Source organism: Gavialis gangeticus, unplaced genomic scaffold (assembly GCF_001723915.1).
Source record: "Gavialis gangeticus isolate Ggan-Ray unplaced genomic scaffold, GavGan_comp1, whole genome shotgun sequence".
Classification (NCBI taxonomy): Eukaryota; Metazoa; Chordata; order Crocodylia; family Gavialidae; genus Gavialis; species Gavialis gangeticus.
In genome coordinates this window covers 25431612-25448993 of record NW_017729032.1, presented here as the reverse complement: position 1 = coordinate 25448993, position 17382 = coordinate 25431612, and the positions used below count along the sequence as shown (strand labels likewise).

The 17382-nt window shown below is 41.2% G+C and overlaps 1 protein-coding gene across 1 annotated transcript in view; it reads right to left on the bottom strand.

The window, feature by feature from the left end:
* Positions 1-17382, bottom strand: part of CNTN5 (contactin 5) — a 1308168-nt gene that overhangs the window by 1144669 nt on the left and 146117 nt on the right. The window contains exon 2 of the mRNA XM_019525021.1: positions 10804-10935. The gene's annotated coding sequence lies outside the window, so the exon portion shown is untranslated. The remainder of the gene's footprint in view (positions 1-10803; positions 10936-17382) is intronic.

Below are 17382 nucleotides of genomic sequence, written 5' to 3'. Positions count from 1 at the left end.
CGCCCTCCAGTTATCGCCCCCACCCCCTCCCCTCCAATTTTTCCAGACCAAATTTCCAACCTACCGCTTGGAAAAGTAACCCATTTATGTTGATAAAAGTACGGAGATTATACTTCTGTGGGCTCCAGATGTTCATAGTTTCATAGTAGCTAGGGTCAGGAAAGACCTGAACAGATCATCTAGCCTGACCCCTGCCACAGGCAAGAATGAATGCTGGGTTCACAAGACCCCAGACAGGTGATCATCCAACCTCCTCTTGAATTTGCCCAAGGTAGGGGCAAGAGCCACTTCCCTGGGAAGTTGGTTCCAGATTTTGGTCACCCTAACTGAAAAATATTGCCTTCTGATCTCTAACCTAAACCTATTCTCCATGAGCTTATTACCATTGTTCCTTGTCACCCCAGGTGGTGCTGGGGAGAAAAGGGCTCTACTTATTTGGTGTTGATCTCCACTGATGAGTTTGTAGGCAGCCACCAGGTTCCCCCTCAGCCTCCTCTTGCTGAGGCTGAACAGGTTCAGGTCCCTCAGTCTCTCCTTGTAGGGCCTGTCCTGCTGCCCTCTCACCAAGCGGGTGACCCACCTCTGAACCCTCTCCAGGCTGGCCACATCCCTTTGAAGTGTGGTGCCCAGTACTGGACTCAGTATTCCAACTGCGGCCTGACCAAAGTCGCACAGAGGGGGAGTATTACCTCTTTGGACTGGCTTGAGATGCGTCTGTGGATGCATGACAAGGTATGGCTGCCCTTGCTGGCTGTGGTCTGGCATTGGCGACTCATGTTCATCTTGGAGTCAATAATGACTCCAAGATCCCTTTCCACCTCTGTGGTTTCAAGAGGGGAATTCCCCAGCCTGTATGTATGCTGTGGATTCCTTCTCCTGAGGTGCAGCACCCTACATTTGTCTACGCTGAACCCCATCCTATTCTCATCTGCCCACTTTTGTAGTCTGTCTAAATGTAGTTGCAGCCTCTCTGTCCCTTCAAGTGTGTCCACCTCGCCCCACATCTTAGTGTCATCAGCAAACTTGGACAGCATGCTTTCCACCCCCTCGTCCAAGTCACTGATGAAAATGTTAAACAGTTCAGGCCCGAGGACTGAGCCCTGGGGTACCCCACTGCTCACATCTCGCCAGGTTGAGTACAACCCGTCCACCACTATTCTTTGAATGCACCCCATCAGCCAATTTTTTACCCATCCAACTGTGCAGGCATCAATGCCACAGTCGCTTAATTTATTGATGAGGATAGGGTGAGAGACAGTGTCAAAGGCCTTCTTAAAGTCTAGAAATACTACGTCCATGGTGACACTATCATCCAAGGATTTAGTTGGTCATAAAAGGCAATCAGGTTGGTCAGGCAGGACCTGCCTTTTATGAACAGAACAGATGTCACAGAACATCTGTCTATATATAACTTTATACAAAAAAGCAATACCATTTAAGTTACACACATGAATGTTCATAGGCCTTGGCCCTTAAGGGGGGATGCAAACATCATAAAACATCCAAAAGAACTAGGATCAGAAATACCATAATAAAATATTTGCCAAATGGTATTTGGTTTCTTTACCTCTAGTCATGCTACTAGCACCATGGAAACGGTGTATCTTATCAGACTTTGGCACTTTTCTTTCTGGTTCTGCTTAGAACCAGGAAAATGTAGCAGAGCACAAGATAAAATTACAAAAATATTTTATAACATGAAATATATTTTTATTCAGATTCAGTTTGCAATTTAGCTATAAGCAGTGCTAGTTCTCAAGTCATACGATTTTCTATAACATCCATTATTTTAGGGTGAAATATTTTTAAAAGTATTTAAACCTGGTCTGACTGAAATCAAGGAGTATCTGACATAAATATCTTGCAAGGTCATCATACCATCATAGGAAAGTAGGGCTGGAAGAGATCTCATACGGTCATTTAGTTCAAGCCCCTGCTCAAGGCAGGATCATCCTTAACTAAGCGACTCCTGCCAAGTATCTGTCTAACCACTTTTTGAAAATGTCCAGGGATAGAGATTCCACAACTTATCTAGGTAACTTGTTTAAATGAGCATCACAAAGTCTTTTAATTCAGTGGGATAGAAGGAACTTTGAGGGACTAAACTAATGCTATTCCAAATGCTAATCTATCCTATACTATCCTGTGCTATTCCAACTATCAGTTTGCCAATTCTTAGTATGAGGTTAATTACCTTGAAATTGAACTATGAGAAATATGATCTTAAAAGGAAGGCTGTAAGTATTCATAAATGCTGTTATGAATGTCAATCATTGAGTGCTTTTCTATGTCACTCCATAAAAAAGTGTTGTCTCATCTTTTATCTACAAGTTTTAGACTTCTCTGTGTCACTGTATCTCTGAGTGCCTTCCACTTAAAATAGAAATACTATCAAGGAGAAGTCCTAAAGATCAAGATGTTGGTTTCATACACCTCAAACTGTGAGTACACAATTCACACTAGATGTATTGCTAATAATAAGGAGCCATGTCCTGTTTGATTCTTATACAGGTAGGAGGAAGAGGACAGAAAGCCTAAGTACTTTCTTCCAAACAGAGATAATTTAATTAAAACCTAGGCAAAACTGCAGCTTGATAGGGTTCTCTCCATTGATAGTTCCCTGGGTTGCATAATCCAAAAAAAGAACCATCCAAGAAGCGTAGGCATCTCTCTGCCTCCTCCTCTCCAAATATACTATGGGAATCTACTGCCTACATGGCAAATGTAAGCTACACCCTCAGAAGAACAATGGAAGGAACTCCAGCATTCTGGTTCTCGCTGTCTACACTGTGGTAGCACACAGAGGTCCTAGTCATGGACCCAGACTTCATTGTGTTAGATGCCTTATAAACACAGAACAAAAAAGACATCTCTTGACCCAAAGATTTTAGCCTAAGTAACATCCTTGAGAAGACATGGCTCAAACCAAACTTTGCTTTTCTTTTATAGATTGTATTTTGAGATTATATAAAGTTAATTTTGTGCAGGCAACATGCACAATAACAAAATTGTCCGTTTAAATATATCCAATTACTTAAATCAGCATTTCTGTTTTCATTGTTCTACAATAGCAAAAAGCAGTGAACAGCATTAATATATGCATTAGATTCTCATTACCCTGTAATGTGCTGTAAAAAGATATATCACAGTTTAATCCATCAAGTTATGTACTTTATATTAATCAGTGGTTTTAATGCTTAAAAATTACAGGACTGTAAGGCTGAAGACTTTCAAAAATATTCTGGAAAATTAACATTTACTCTTTTAAGGTTATAATATTTTAACCTTTATAATAACTATATAATATAATAAGTTCAACACAATTAAAACTAATAAAGCACATACCATAAAATAAGAGCATTATAGCAATGGGGTTGGAGTGTAAATAACTGAATTTCCATTTGTTTCTAATGCAAATAAATGCACAGGCACATTAGCAGAAAGATACCTATCCATTCTAGCCCTCCCCAAAAATTCTAATCTTCTTCTTAGTCCAAGTGTGAGCATTTGGTAACAAAATAAAAATCATGTAATTCTTTTAGTCCTGCAAGCAGAGAGTTCAATGCAAGTAATCCAAAAAGCCCATTCTTAAATAAACTTTCAAAGGTTCAGCTGTAAAACTTGCCAATCAAGGTATTTACTGCATAGGTTAACCGGGATGTCAAACTCACTTTGTGCCCTGGGCCAGATCCAGACCCTGGGCCTCCTTGTGGGGTACAAGGACTGGGGTATGAAGAAGCTGCCCCAGTGGCAGCAGATCCAGATCAAGACATGAAAAAGCTGTTGCAGCAGTGGCAGCTCTGGCTTTGGATCAGAGCACATAGTGGTTGTAGCACCAGCTCTTGAATGGAGCATGCAGCAGCAACAGTTCCTGCCCTGAGCTGGAGCATACATTGCATGCTCCTCTGGAACAAAGCATGCCGTGGCAGCAGCTCCAGCTCTGACCCAGATCATGTGGTGTCAGTGGCAGTAGCTCACGGCAGTGGTGGCAGCTGCAGCTCTGACCCAAAGCTTGGCTCTTGCCACAGAATCAGCTCCAGCTCTGGACCAGAGCATGCAGTGAGGGCCAGTGGCCAGCAAGGTAGGCCTCTGGCGGTGGCGAGTAGCAAAGTAGCCAGACTGGGGCTGTGTGAGCCGTCACTTGCCTTCCTGCTACTGATCACCATTCAGTGGCAAGCTATTCCCCCCAGCCATGATGGTAGTCTGGTGGAATAGGGAGAGCAATTCCATTGGCTGGATCTGGCCCATGGACCACATGTTTGACATCTCTGGATTAACTGGAATTACATATTGAAAAAGACATTCAACCTGAGGACACCTCTGATTTTCGTTTCCTACACAATTACATGATATTAAATGTCTGGCTCCTTTTTTCTCCCCTGCACACAAGTCAGTCACCATGAGCTAAATTTTCAGAGCACTGTGCCAAGATTTAACCATGCAACCCCAATTAACATTAATGAGATCACTGCTAATCTCCATGGAGCACACTATAAGTATGCCTCCAAAATGTTCATGGAATGAGTTGATCATATTTTTAGAAAGTGTGTATAACCATGAAACACAAAACATAAAAATGGTAACATTATTTCTTGTTAGTGACATTGCTTTTATGTTTATAATTGCTTTCATGTTGAAAATGTTCACCTATTCACTCATTTTAAAGGCGTTTTCTTCAAGTTTTAATTTTTTATTCTATCTAGGTCATAACCAGATTTGAGGAGGGAAAACAACCTCTCCTTTTTAAATTTGAGTTCAGGTACAATCAAAATCTTATAAATACTACTGACCTTCTTATTTTCACTTATTTTTTTATCTTGGGTGTTAGAAATCTCACAAAAAATCAACAGATTTCTAAGGACCCTAGCATATGTCCACTAAAAGTACTATGGGATCTGAGCCCTGATCCCAACAATCATGTCTCATGTCATGCCACATGGGATCAGGGATCAAATCCCCAATTCTTTTCTGGTCTGACAAATAAGGTGAGATATTGTGAGGGCCTCTGGTCAGTCCGGCCCAGCAGGGCAAAGATCTTGAGCTTCCACATCTGATCTTGATCCTGGGCTGATTCTGTGGCCCCAGTTCTCAGTAACTGGATTGGGTGCTTAGAGAGCCACCCAGCCCCTTTAAGCACACCTGGACAATAGCTTCACTCTGCCTTGACAAGCCTTGCACTCACTGCTATCTAGTTCCTGACTTAGCTTTTCCTAACCCTGATCTTGGATTTTCCCTGGAACTCCATGCCAGCTGTCTGATTCTCTTGGCTTCTGACCTCAGTTTGCACCCTGGACTACATTTCTCCGACCACACTGTCAGCTTTCCTAGAACCTGTTCCAATGTTCCTTGCTCCACTGATCCAGACACTAACCTGATGCCCCAGTAACTCATACACCCACCTAGCTGACCTTCTGGCTGCCCTTTAAGACCTACATGCAGCAACAGCTGCCTACATCCTAGTAAAACTCTCACAGCTATCTCATAACAACAGATTCATTAAAATATTTCTGCTTCCATCTTGGAACAGAAATACCACAGACAACGTGATATTTTGGCCTCATTGAAACTGGGGAGAAAATGAAAGTACATCTACACATGAAGTTAATGCTCAGAAAGCTTAACGTGCAGTAGAATACTGCACAGTAAGTTTTTTTTTGAGTTCACATCTACACATGCATCCATCAGGAGCAAATTTGCTCCCGATGGGAGCAGTTCAAGGCAGGGATGCTCCTGCCTTGCTCTGTTACTATATGGCAACCAGGGGAGATCTAGGCTCCCTCAGGTGCCAGCTCCGGGCTGGCAGGGAGCACTGGTGTCAGGTCTAGGCTCCAGAGGGTAGAGGGAACTGTCCCACCTCTGGGGAAGCTCCCTCCCACCCTGAACCCCTGTCCCAGGCAACCCCTGTTTCCTTCCCAATCCCCACTCTGATTGCAGAGCTGGGCTGGGACAATGTCTGCTGCCCTCAGCGGCAGGCAGCTCCCAACCCCAGCTCCACAATGGGAGCCAGAGCTCGGACATTGCTCCCTGCCCCTAGCAACCAACAACCAATCATGGAGCCAGGGTAGGGAGCTGCCCATTACTGGGGCAGGGGGACATTGGGCTCAAACAGGCTCTGATTTCAGAGCCTGCCCTGGCAGCAGGCAGCTTGTGGTACAGGGGTCAATGTCTCAGCCCCTGGCTCTGATCTTGGAGCCACGGGCCAGAGCTGTCTGCTGTGGAGGCAAAGGGACATTGTACCCACCCAGGCTCCATGATCAGAGCTGGCCCTGGCAACAGGCAGCTCCTGGGGGAGGAGACTGTTCTCCTATCCCATGATGCCCAGTCTGACTGGGAGCAAATTGCTCCCAGTCAGGTATGTAACCATGTGCTACTGCACAGTAGCTGCAGGTATTTACACAGAGTAGAAAACTGCTCATTAAGCTAATCTACTAAAATGGTGTGTTCCAGAGTACCATTACATAGTGATGCTTTACTGCACACTACATTAGTCTACTGTGCAGTAAAGCAGCTTGTGTAGACACACCCATAGAGTACCAAACCCAAGTCCAATAAAACAAGGTTGCTTCCAGCTACTTCTGTTCATGAGAAAAAGATTTAACATACATACCATTATGTTGGATCTGTGCTATGGAAGATCCCCTAAGCTAATCATCCCCATATAGAATAAGCTATTGTACATCAAGAACCCTCAAGCAGAGTGGCACAAAACAGCTCCTGCAATACAACCCAATACAATTGCAATACAATGCAACAGGTTTAATGCATCAATTAGAAGAAGTATCAGATGGATATTTAATGCTTGTTCTGGAGATGCTCAACAAAATGATAACAGATTATTTAATTTGTCCTTAATACATGACTGGGTTTGCTTATAGCCAGTTTTATTTTTTTAACTTGTAGGTTTTAGTGGGCAGAATTTCTGGCATCTACCGAAACAGGTCACCATGAACAGGATAATATGACAATCTGTTATCATTAGCTCTGTTGGAGAGGTTTTGAAGACACCAGAGAGAATTAAATGACCTGGAAAACTCAGTCTGTGGAAAAGTCTATTGTACTCATCTCCGTTATTTCCACCTCTATGCATCACTGGAACTGTGGAACAACGTTTTTTGCTGTGGCGACAAAGACAAAGGTCATTTTTCAGTTCTGCTTTTATCCAAAACAAATCATTTAAGGTTCCCAAATCACACCCCAAGAAAATTTCTGGTCCATTAGTGCATTTTTCCATGCATTCAGTATGTTAATAAATTAAAACAGGGATAAAAATCTCATCAGGTCCCTCATACTTGATGAGTGGTACAGGGCCAGTCCACAGCTCAGATCATGTCCACAGACTAGCTCCCACACATTGCATGTAACACTGAGGGCAGAGGCCAGGGCTGATGCCTGCTGCATGCAGCATGTGGGCTCAGCTGGGGCATGTGGGCAATACTGCAGGTCAGATGATAGGAATCTGAGTGCTGAATTTTTGACATGCCTGAATTAGAATCATCAATTTTCTCTAGAAAATTAGAGGCCTATTTATAAAGCAAGCAATCAGTGCTCATTTCTGTCCACCCTTGTTAAGATTATGAGGACTTCACACTGCTAAAACAGTAATACACGGCATCTAATATATCTTATTTTAGGAACTATTTTTGATTAACATTGTAATTATTTTCCCTCAAAGTTCTCAATCAAGAGCAGTTTCAAAACAAAGGCAATCTCCTATTAATTACATTCCCCTGTGGGTTGCTTGATGAGGTACAGCTCATTAAAAGAACTTCAGGTACTTTTAAAAGAACTGACATATGATATTTTCAAATATAAACTGATGGCCATGAAATCTTTCTTTTAAAAAATGTTCATACAAACCCCTACTTTGCTGCTGCTGTTTAACATTTGTCTAGGCAATGTCTCTGATATACCAGACCCTATTGTGTTTCTTAGCTATTTTGATCCATTGTCTCTGCATAGCACCCATAAACCTGGCCAATCTGTCTTAAGAGAAGTTTCCAGGAAGACAATGACAGTATCTGAGCAACAATGCTTATACCAAATGCCCTGAGTCCTGCACTAATGTAGTGGGGTGGACTAGGTGACCCTAGAGGTCTCCTCCAACTCTATGATTCTGGGAGTCCCCAAAACATATGGCTAGAGTAGAGGTGGACAAAATGCGGCCCAGGGGCTGGATGCCACCTGCCAGGCCATTCTATCTGGCTCACGGGGCCCCTAAAAAATTTAGAAAATTAATATTTATCTGCCCTGGGCTGCCTGTCATGTGGCCCTCGATGGCTTGCCAAAACTCAGTAAGTGGCCCTCTGCCCAAAATAATTGCCCACCCCTGGGCTAGGAAAAGACAATATAGCAAAAGCATTAATGCATTGTGCAGCAGTAACCCTGAGTGAGAACACAGTACTAGCGAAAAAGGCAGGAGACATAAAATAGAGCAGGCTTGAGTTTCCTCTACTTCACAAGAAGGAATGAGGTAAGTACAGTGATTGAGAAACAGGGGTAACTAAAAGGTCTTTTTATAAGCCTGTTATTGACCTGTACCAAACACAGCTGCAACTGTGGCCTGAAAAGTCTGCCAAGGTATAATCTTCCTTTATGTGAATGGACGCAGAAGAAACGTGCTTTTTGTTTCAATAATTAAAAATCATGTAAATACTTCTGTAAGTGGCAAATTTGGAATTTATTTTCAGGTGCTGAGGGAGAGATCTCTGGCCAAAACTCCCTCATGAGAAAGCACCAAGAATTAAATCATAGCGTATAAGGTATCAGGAAAGAATTGGACTCCATTGCCTGGTATTAACATAAGGAAATGTAAAATGATGCAAACTTGAAGTTGAGGCTGGCAATCTAAACACCCAGATAGCTAAGTCTGAAAGAGGTGAGTTTTAGACGTAATCCCCATGAATGATTTTATCTGTTTAATGGCAGAAATCACATTCTCAATGCAAAGACTCCTGAACGTAAAGAGATGATTAGAAATGCCTGTGTTTTCCACCTCATCTCTAACCCAATCCAAAAACAATGAATTTAAAATGCTGCACAGTAATATTTGTGAACAATGATTTCTTTTTTTTGTATCGATGCTATTAAACCTCTCTCACCAGCTGGACACTAATATTCAGAAGAAGAGAGATTTTTTTTGTACTAACTCTTGGAAATCCTGCCATTGGTGTAATGTATGGGAATGCAGTGATATTGGCAGTTCTCCAACTATAAAACCTCTTTTTCGGTGGGGGAATGAGGCTGAACCAAGTATGTACAATTACGTACTTTTCATAACCTCAGGATTGTCCTCTTTTTTTGTATATATGTATTATCCTTCAATAAATCCACTCCTCTAGTGGGGCAAATACACAGATGTCTCATTAAGGTAAACTGCCAATCTTTCAGCTGAAAGTTTTAATAAATTCAATGGCAGATCAGGTGCAAGAAAATGAATGAATGTGTGTTGTATTTAAAGTGACACTGTGAATATACTCGTTGGGTTCATCAGTTCTAATTCAGTTATGTCTTTTTGGAGTGCATTGTCTCATTTATTTCAATAGCTTTCTATTTTCTAATATGATTCTCAATTAGTTGGGTAGGCAGGTAAAACATCTGACATTCCAGCAATGAACTATGCACTTCCAAACCTGTTTGCACAGGCACATGTTACACTTTAACAAGCTCTTTATCTCCAGCCTAGAATGCTGGTTTATTAATAGGTCAACATAAAGGCTCCTCTCAAAATTAATTAAAGGTGTTTTGAACTACATGAATGTAACTCATTCGGCTGCTAAATGATGAAGCACAACAGTTAGCAGGTAACTGTAGACATTTACTCCTTCATCCAATTCAGTCTGCTGATACTTCTGCAATAAAACTAATAATATCCATCATCCATCTAGATAATAAGCACTGGATACAAAAGTTGCTGTTGTACTGCACAGGTCTGCATTGTATTAGGTTCTCAGCAAGCAGAGCACAAGTCACTTGTTTCATTAACATGGCATATTGACCTTATCTGAACACTTATAAAACATCACTTGAACTTAATTTGAGTTTGCAATAGTAATTGTTTCAATAATGGGTTGTTTTAAATGATGTCTAACTCTATACCAACTATATAATTGATCCAATAAAAGATACTGCCCTAAGAAATCATTGGCTTTCACATAATTTCTGGAGCATCACAGCTACACCATCACTCTTATACTACCATATACAAATATATGCAGGTGGCAATTGCCCATTGGAATCAAGTTTCTAGGCACTGACAGGAACACCTCCCTGCTAAGCTGGTATCTGAACTGAAACTTTATAGCTAGAAACTTTTACAGCAAAGAACTACATCCAACCAGATTCAGTCTTTGAGGAGAATGAAGGCCATTCTGGATATTGTGTTTTAGGCCCACAACTAACAGTCTTTAGTGACAGCATTTTAATAACTAGTTGTTATTTAACATAACCTAGCAACTTTACTCAATTTGAAGAACAAGATGTTCAGTGAGCTGAGGTAAGAGTCTGCAACAGTAATTAAAAATATAATTTCTAATAAAGTAGTATGTAATTTAGACCAATTAGACCAAACCTATTATGGATACATATCAGGATTCCCAAAGAAGTTGCTGGGACTTTTTTAATGGATACTCCCCTTTTCAGAGTACTCACCAATTTATTCAGGCAAACATTCTAATTACTGTATGAATCAATCAACTTTTGCACAGCAATATTCTCACTCTGGCTTCAGTTTTGTTAACACATAACTACTTAGGCTCAGTGATTAGCACATACAAAAACCAAATTGGACTAAATATCCAACTGTACCTTAGTTCTGTTGTCAGCTGTATGGATGGTTCCCTCCAAAATGGAAATGGTCTCAACAAAATAGTCCTTGTATGTGTGAAAACTGATGAAAGCAAGGTGCTGAGTGAAAATATTAGAATCTTTTCAGGAAATCTGTTGAACAGAAAAAAAATACTATATTTTTTATCTTATATATGCCACTTCCCATCATTTAACCCCCCTTGCAATGTAGAGACTGTCAGTATAGTTGTTGAATTTTCGGTTATGTTTTTTCTGGTGTGTTATGAAAGATATTTGTATTGGCCACTGATCTAAAGCCAAGTATTTCTGCCTCTTTCTAATGGTCACTTAATGGGTGTGGAGGTAGGACTTGAAAGAAATGGGTTTGTACTACTAGCCTCAAGCCACTGAATCCAAAGAATCAATGAATGAATACTAATTCCTTTTATTTGGCAATAATTATATTGGCCTTCAGGCTGTATTTTTGCTAGAACTGTATTCTCATTTCTTTTTATAAGACAGCAATATTCTTTTATTTATAACCACTTTTAAGAAATGAACAATTACAACAGTAGCCTCTTATTTTGATTTCAAATGCCTGGTTTGGGATTCATAGTTTTTAAGGCCAGAAGGAAACTTTGTAATCACCTAGTCTGACCTGTAAAACTAAGGACATGGGATTTTCTTGAACTATTTCTTATTTAAGCTACAGAATCTCTTTTAGAAAGATATCTATTTCAATTTCTAAATTACCAGTAATGACAAACTGCAACCCTTAGTAAATTGTTTTAATCATTAATTACCCACACTTAAAAATGTACATACTCAGATACACCTGTGACTCTAAGCAGTTTTGCTAGCTCATTGACCAACAAAGTATCAATGCTTTGTCAGAGTCCATGCTGGGCCCCTGTCTCAGGGCATAGTTTATTGTATAAACAAAAAAATGCAACAATATGCCAGTATTACATCATTCATCTATATAACAAGAGCTCCATTTCTAGAGACTTTAAAAAAAAATGTAGTTCTGACCAACAGTCTTGCACAGTGACCCCTCCAATCCCTGCCATTTGTGTTAGAATCCGCTATATCTGAGCACTGTACTTGTAAGGGGGCTAGAACACCCTATTTCTATTTTAGATACTTAAGCCCAACATTCATTAAACCAAATTCAAAACTCCCATCTACCTTCCATTTAATCCTGTCCTAAGAGGCCTTCTGCATAACTGCCCAAATTTTGATATTATCAAGAAATGGTTTGGTGAGTCAGCTTCTAAGCTTGGTATTTTCAAATCAGCTATTTCCCATCTACCTTGCCACAAGACCACTTTTACCAGCTGCATCTGGTCAGAAGGCCGTGACCTTTTCTTTGGGAAGTGTATTTTGCTTGTATCAGGCTTTTTGGTACTTCAAGATTGAATTGTGGCACTTTTTTTACATCACTACACCTTAAAACTACTGTGAGACCAAAGCTAGTGCAGAATACAGAATTTCACTCACAGAACAGGGCATCTCACAGGGAGCATATGACACCTGCTCTGTATTTTCAACTAGCTGGCCACTGGTTTCCAAGTGGAGCCTAAGGTCTTACTAGTTACCCATAAGGCCCTAAGTGATTTGGGTGTGACTAAAGGGAACTGGCTCACCAACTTCATGAGTTCCTATGGTCAGTTCAGTGCTGCTGAAGTTTAATTTTACTTACTATATAATAAATTATGTTAGGCATAAAATAACTATGGCATAACGTAACTTTGATAAGTATTTTTCTACCATTTTACATGTAAACCACTTTTTTTTTCTTATCACAAAGGTTAAGGTGCATTATTTTAAAATGTAGCTACTGATTTGGAGCATCCAGCTGGAACCTTCTTAACCAGGGCTGATTTTCAGGAAAGTCTAGCAATGGTGGGACCACAGATTGTACCACAGATACATCGAGTACGACAGACTTGAAGGTGCTTTGTGACACCCCTCAGAGGTGTCCTAAAGGGAAGCTGAAAATGGAGATTCAGCATTAGTGTAGCAACTAGCCCTGCCTATGTTCACAGCTGGCCTGGGAAGCACTACACATCTTACTCCATAAGCTTTCTGAGGCCTTTGTAATCTGTGGCAACCTGTGAACAAGTGGCCCTAAGTGACTTGTTCAGAATCAAAGGTTGAGTCCTTTGGTATCTTTTAATACTTTCAGAAGGAGAACAAGAACTGGTTATGCTAAGTTACTTGTGATGTAAACACACATTGACTAAGAACTGGACTGCTACCATCAAATTCATTTCACAGAAGCCAAATTGCTAGCAAGAAATCATCTTTGGTGAAACAATCTTGGTTAACTTTGAACAGGTGATCTACTTGTGTGATGGCCATCTTGGCCAACACAGTAGAGACTGAACTGAGGAATCCCAAGGCTGACAGTCTCTACATTTTGAGCTGATTATCAGGTTTGCTAGCTGGGTACTGTAAAAAAAAAAGGTTAAACTTGGTTGATCAGACAAAGAGGACAATTCATAACACACATTTTCCTGTGCATTACGCTTGCTTAAAATATTTTAAGCAGATGTTCAGTGAAATTAAGATAAAAAGCGCAGTATTGTTTGAGGAAAAGTCTGAGAAAGGAACCTGAGGTCATTCAGTAATTTTGATTGTTGTATTAAAATAGGTTCCTTAATAAATGTTTCATCTAATAGACGTAAGAAGGAACCCACCAAAACTACCTACCATGTGCACCTCTGAAAAGTTTTAATAGTAGCAGTAGGCCCATGCCACACACATTTTGCATCTAGAGTCAGAACTCCCAGAAGCTTGGTTGGGATGAGCTCTTTGATTTTGGTTGGTTTTAAGCAATTTCTTCCTTTAGGATAGCTATCTTAATCAGGAACTGAAAAACTGCAGAGAAGAACTTGCAGGCAACAAATTAATTAAACGCAAATGAAAGTTCAGGATGTGTCAGATTCCTCAGCCTACAAGGACATGAACTCAGTGCCAAGACACCTTGAGTGTTGTGCTGTGTGGGTGTTATATTTGGTACAGGATTGGAAAACCAGTCAGAGAGTAATTATGATCGATATGAATATTAATATGAACACAGTGAATACCAGAACAGTTAATTCAAGGAAATCTTCTAGTCGTTGAAATGTTTCCTCTATAGAACATACAGCCATGGAGAACACTGGAATTTCATAGGTCAGGTGATATAATCTGGCTAACATAGACTATGTCTACTCAGCCCTAGATAATGGTATGCAAAAGTACCTGAACTAGCTGTGAACACACAATATTGTGTACTGGAGTTGACAGAGCACAAAGCAGCACCTCAGAGATACAAAAGCTCTGGAAAAGGAAGCAAGTTCGCTATGTTAGTGCAGATCTGCATCCGGGCTAATAAACTCTGCTTTGCAGCAGAGTGAATGAGCCTGAAAACAGCATGGTGTTAATGCATGTATACCCTTTCCCATTCAAAAGCAAACATATGTAGAGTTAGTGAACTGTCTCAAGCATGGCATCATGTAGGTATCGCTTTTGAGATCAGATACTGACAACATGGCATCTCTTCCTTACTAATGAGAGGGGCAAAGGGTTCAAGCCCCTTCATTTAGTAGTGGCTGATGACTTGTGGTGCATGGTTGAAGAGCACTTCCCTAAATGCCCCATTAATAGGTCTTACCTAGCGTTTCTCAGCAGACTATCACAGAGTACTTACAAGAGTACATGTAAGTATCTTTATCCTCCCTTTAGAGGTAAAACAGAGATAGACAGTGGCAAAGTGCCATACCGAAAGTCACCCAGCAAGCTAGTGACAGAGTCTAATGGCAGTGAAGTATTAAATGAGCCTTTTCCATAACTAACATGGTACATTAGTAGCTCAGGAAAGCTTATACAAAAGGTTGGGAGAGTTCAGAGAAAGAGCTTGGTAGGGCCAACTTCTTCAGTGGGAACTAACTTCCACTGTACTGGTGGAGTCAAATGTTATAATATTAACATTTTAGGAATAAATTATAATGAATTATATCTGATTTAATAATAAAAAGCATGGATGGAAGTTTAGATTCCTTTCACATAGATAAATGCAGATGTGTTTTTTGGTTTTTGTTGTCTGCTTCTCTGGGGTCAGCAAGGCAGCCTGTGGTTAGTAAAGAGAATAACAGAGCATGGTCTAGGCTGAGATTTTGTTCCTCTAAATCATAACCAAACAAATGTAACCTTGTTACTGAGGTTAGTATCACATTTTTCTGTGCACCTTGTGTCTTGTCAGAATTTCACCTCCCCAAAGCCTACTGTCATGAAGCAAGACTCACTCTAACACAAAAAAGGTAGGGAGGGTGAAGGAAATCAGGAAAGAAAAAGTTGGCTAAAGCTGCTATTAAGACTTCATTCCCTCTGGATCTTCAGACTCTGTGAAAGGGGCGTGCTGCTGCACCTTCCTCCTACGGGTGCTGCTACTATTGGCACCTCCACAGCTGTTGCTGTCAGTAAAATAACACCTTCTGAAAACTGGCACAGTATTATTTCTGGTTGCCAAAGCTAGTAATCATCTTGTGATGAACTCCTCTGAGCTCAACTCCTGTTACATCTGCTTCCTTGGATTCCACTTAATGGAGGTAAACTATTGATTTTCAAGTAAAATTAATAAAATGTATTTTGTTTTTAAGACACAGATGAGTCTCCATAGATGTGTGTCACTTTCCAACAGGAAAGCTAGGGATGTGAGTAATTCATATTTTTGGATTCATCAGGTACCAAGCAATGTAGATAAGTATCCAATGGATGCTGAATACGAATCCTGTTTACCAGGAGGCCTGGAGAATAGCCATAGCCTAATGAACTGAGGCTAAATGATGGTTCAGCTGTGTTGGCACTGATCGATTCTATTTGAAATCTTTCCAGAGTGCACAGTTTCATAATAATGTTATAAACTTTTATGGCACATTCCATCTGAGGCCCTGAAAGTTCTGCACAAACATTAGTGAATTTTCTCTCAAAAATCCCTGTGAGAGAAGCAAATGTTGGTGTTCCTATTTTATAGATGGGAAAACTGAGGAATCTAATGGCTGCAATCAATGTTTTGAAAATGTTTGGGACATTTATGTTTTTTAGGCATTGAATGTGAAACACCAAATAGTACCCTAAGTTTCAAAAGTGCTAAAAGGGCCCCAGGGTTCTTGCACACACGTGTGTGGCATTCTGGAGAAAGCTGTTGTGAGTGTGGGCTGCTCGTGTGTGTGTGTGTGTGTGTGTGTGATGTGATGTCCGGGGTGGGGGGGGAGCATCTTGGACCCCTGCCCTGAGGTGAGTGGGGGTCACTTCCCCCCCCCACCTCCCACCCAGCTGCTGGCAGGGACCTGTGTTTTGGGGGGTGGCTCCAAGCTCTGGCTTCCACCCTGGGACTATAGCCCTGGCTGGGATGGGGCAACTGGCAGCAGCAGCAAGAGGCTGCCTGGTGTAGTGGCTGCTACACCAGAAGCTTGCATGTGCTGCTCTTGCAAGATGGGTGTAGGGGGAAGAGTGGAGCCGTGCTATGCTGGTTGAGGGGGTGCAGTGGGCCTGGGTCTACATATACCCTCATGCCCTCTGTGCACCAGTCTGTGCCTCCTTCCAGGCACTGCAGCCAGGAGCTAAGAGGGTGCTGAATGGCTCCATACCAGCTGAGGGGTGCATGCACTGTGTTGGGGGGGAACCGCAGGAACACAGGGTGCAGCCTGGAGTGGCATTGTGTGCCAGGCAGGTGGGTGGGAAGGCACTCCTGCTGCCCGCCTGCTTGGTGCACCATACCACTTCACCTTGGCCTCTGATGGTACCAGTGCCGAAGATTTGGGAGAGCTTGGGGTGAGGGGTGGTGGGACAGTGTCCCAAATTTCCCATAGTCCCAGATCATTGCCATATACCTATTAAAACCACAAGAAAACAGCAGAATTATTTTCTATCCATAACACAATCATTTAGTAAGTACCTACAACGGCAAGACATAATGTAGAAAGAAGAACTGAAGAATTCACAGCACCTATTACTGTCAAAAAGCCTAACGACAAAGCTTAACAACATCATGTTCTTATAATCAGAAAGGAGGATGCTGACTGTAGCCATACCATCACTGCAGAATGACAAGAATTGAAATTTTAAACAGTAACTATCTTGTCTTTGTTATTCCATTCAGAGCTATTGCCCATCAAGGATGTGGAAAGAACAGTAAATTGAACATTGAATTGACACTAGATGCCATAGTGATGAGCACATTAAATACAGATGGATTAAATTAGATAGCATGCACAGTATAAGTATTAGGAATAGTCTCATGGGGGTTTAAGGATGATCAATAGAATACAATCCTTCTCTTCAGTTATGAGGGAGGAATAGGGAAGCAAGACAGTGCTTAGAATGCTTTAAATGCCATAGCGTCCTTTGTTAAAATATCACTTTAGCTAATCCTGAGCTCCAGTTGTGATAGAAAGAACTGCCAAAGGACGAGACCCAAAGATCAGAGCAACTGAAGGACAAATACAAAGGACATTCATATCTTATAAATAAACTTCCTGGAAAGTACACACATACACAAACATCCCCAAGTGGTAATACGAAGATGGAGAATCCAATACTGTAGAAGTATTT